The sequence below is a fragment of the Eubalaena glacialis genome, chromosome 11 (genome assembly GCF_028564815.1).
Source record: "Eubalaena glacialis isolate mEubGla1 chromosome 11, mEubGla1.1.hap2.+ XY, whole genome shotgun sequence".
NCBI lineage: Eukaryota > Metazoa > Chordata > Mammalia > Artiodactyla > Balaenidae > Eubalaena > Eubalaena glacialis.
This window is the reverse complement of record NC_083726.1, coordinates 54,590,655-54,593,718: the sequence shown is the minus strand read 5'-3', so window position 1 is coordinate 54,593,718 and position 3,064 is coordinate 54,590,655. Positions and strand designations below refer to the sequence as shown.

The window sequence follows — 3,064 nt, the reverse complement described above, 5'->3', positions numbered from 1 at the left end:
TGCAACACCCCTGGCAGAGGCGCTGGAGAGCGGAAGGTGCCGATTCTCAAATACAGCTGGAGGCTACTCAGGGAAGAGAAACCGAAAGCTTGTGCTGTAGTACCACCGACTGAAAAAAAGAGAAAGTCCTCTAATTATCAACCTGGTAATTTTTATTTTTATTTTTTTTACTAAATTTATTTATTTATTTATTTATTTATGGCTGTGTTGGGTCTTCGTTTCTGTGCGAGGGCTTTCTGTAGTTGCGGCGAGCGGGGGCCACTCTTCATCGTGGTGCGCGGGCCTCTCACTATCGCGGCCTCTCTTGTTGCGGAGCACAAGCTCCAGACGTGCAGGCTCAGTAATTGTGGCTCACGGGCCCAGTTGCTCCGCGGCATGTGGGATCTTCCCAGACCAGGGCTCGAACCCGTGTCCCCCGCATTGGCAGGAAGATTCTCAACCACTGCGCCACCAGGGAAGCCCGTAACCTGGTAATTTTTAGAATCAAAGTAAACAAAGCTTCACCTAACAAGAAAGATGTTCACTACTTCAAATGTGTTGTCAGAGAAACAACTTACCAGGCACCATGAAAACCCATAGTAACACAGTATGACAAAAAGATAACGACAGTTCTCCTGAAACCAAACTTAAAGTCATGATGAAGTATTGTGATCTAACCGATAGAGAATTCGAAATAGCTGTTGTGAAGAAACTCAACAAGCTACAAGAAAACTCAGAAAGGCAGTTCAGTGAGTTCAGGAGTAAAAGTAATGAACAAAAGGAATATGTTACTGAGGAGGTAGAAATGCTAAAAACCCCGGAAGTTCTGGAGCTAAAGAACTCAATAAATGAGATGAAGAATGCATTGGAAATAGAGCAGATGATATGGAAGAGAGAATTCACCAGCTTTAAGAAAAAATCTAGCAACGGAACCTGCCTCTGCCCCTCCACTCTGCCCTGAGCCTTTGCCCCCAGGCTCAGCTCTGTCAGTACTCAGTGCCCCTGCGTTCCCCCCAGGCCCCCAGGTGATGGCCTTGACAGTGGCCATGTTCTTGGGCTGCGCCTTCATAGCCTTCGGTCCTGTGCTAGCCCTCTACATCTTCACTGTCACCGCTGGGCCCTTGCACATCATCTTCCTCATCATCAGAGCTTCTGGTTGGTGTCTCTGCTGCTTTCCTCCCTTGTTTGGTCCATGGCAGCAGTCACTGCTGACAACAAAGATGGACCAATACAGAAATATCTGCTGATCTTTGGCACGTTAGTCTCAGTCCTTATCCAAGAAATGTTCCAGTTTGCATATTACGAACTTTAAAAAAAAGCCAGTGAGGGTTTGAAGAGTATAAACCCAGATGACATAGCACCCTGTATGCGATTGCTGGCTTATGTTTCTGGCTCGGGCTTTGGAATCATGAGGGGAGCATTTTCCTTTTTAAATACCCTGTCTGGCTCCTTGGGGCCGGGCACAGTGGGCATTCATGGAAACCCTCCCCAGTTCTTCCTAAATTCAGCTTTCATGACGTTGGTGATCATATTGCTGCATGGGTTCTGGGGCATTCGTGTTTTTTGATGTCTGTGAGGAGAAAAAATGGTACGCCCTTCTGTAGTTCTTCCCACCCATCTGCTGGTGTCAGCCCTGACCTTCATAAATCCTCATTATGGATTAAATCTGGTGTCAGCATACATCATCCTGGTGCTCAGGGGCATCTGGGCATCCTTTGCTTCTGGAGGCAGCTGCCAAAGCCTGAAACTCTGCCTGCTCTGCCAAGACAAGGGCTCCCTCCTCTTCAACACGTGCTCCAGATAACCTGTGAGAACCAGCACTTACCAAACACTAAGCTGCCTCTTGAGAGAAGCACAGCTGTGCCTTTTTCTAAAAATCCCTTTTCCTGGTGGGGGTTAGAAAAAACAAAATTATCTGGATACAATATGGCTTTCATGCAACAGCTTTCTGAAAGGGATACATCAGTGGTGTACAGACTGACTGCATGTTAGAATCACCTGGGGAAACATAAAGAATACTGATTTCTGGGCTCCACCCTCCAGATTTAATTCATCTGGGCATTTGGTAATTTTTAAAGCTTCCTAGATGACTTCGATGTGCAGCCAGGTTGAGAACCATCGATGTCCAAATAGGAACTTCCTGAGAACACTGTAACTGAATAAGAATCAGATGTTTAGCTATCTCCTAACTCAGCTTGTGCTTAGCAAGCAAGTATCTGAATGTCAAATCCTGGTTAGCCTTTGTCTTTTGAAGTTCTGAAGTGACAAAAGGCTAAAGGGCTATCATCTCTGTGAACTGTTTTCCCATGCTTCACTTGTACCCTGTTTTGTGAGAACATGGTGGGCTGTGCTTCTAACTACAGTAATAAATTGCACTGACTTACTAATGATCATCTAGTCTAAGTGTTGCCCTTCCTAATGGGAGTCAGGAAGCACAAGGAAACACAAGAAAAAAGAGAAACACAGAAAAAAGAGAAACACAGAAAAAAGAGAAACACAGAAACACAAGGAAAAAGAGACAATGGACATATAGAGCAAGCAGTAAACAAAAGGTAAAATGGAAGTATTAAGTCCTCGTTTATTAATAATCATCCTAAATGTAAATGGATTGAATCCACTGATCAAAAGACACAGAGTGGCTGTGGGTGGAGTAATAAGCAAGACCCAACTATATAATGCCTCCAGGAGACTCATCTCATCTCTAAAGACAAATATAGGCTCAAAGTGATGGGATGGAAGACGATACTTTGAGCAAATGGTAAGCCAAAAGAAAGTGGGTGTAGCTATACTCATATCAGATAAAATAGACTTCAAGCCAAAAAAAACCAAACCAAAGCAAACAAACCAAGAGACAAAGAATGACATTTTGTAATGATAAAGGGAACAACCATCAAGAAGGTGTAATATTTATTAATATATATGCATTTAACATAGGAGCACCAAAATATATAAAACAATTATTAACAGACCTAAAGGGAGAAGTTGACAGCAACACAATAATAGTAGGAGATTTTAGCAGCATGCTTACATTAATGGATATGCCATCCAGACAGAAAGTCAACCAGGAAACCTGACCTTAAATGAA

General features: G+C 43.5%; 1 pseudogene; it reads left to right on the top strand.

The window, feature by feature from the left end:
• The first annotated feature begins 1,007 nt into the window (after positions 1-1,007).
• Positions 1,008-1,783, top strand: LOC133101665 (gamma-secretase subunit APH-1B-like; annotated as a pseudogene).
• Positions 1,784-3,064: the final 1,281 nt, after the last annotated feature.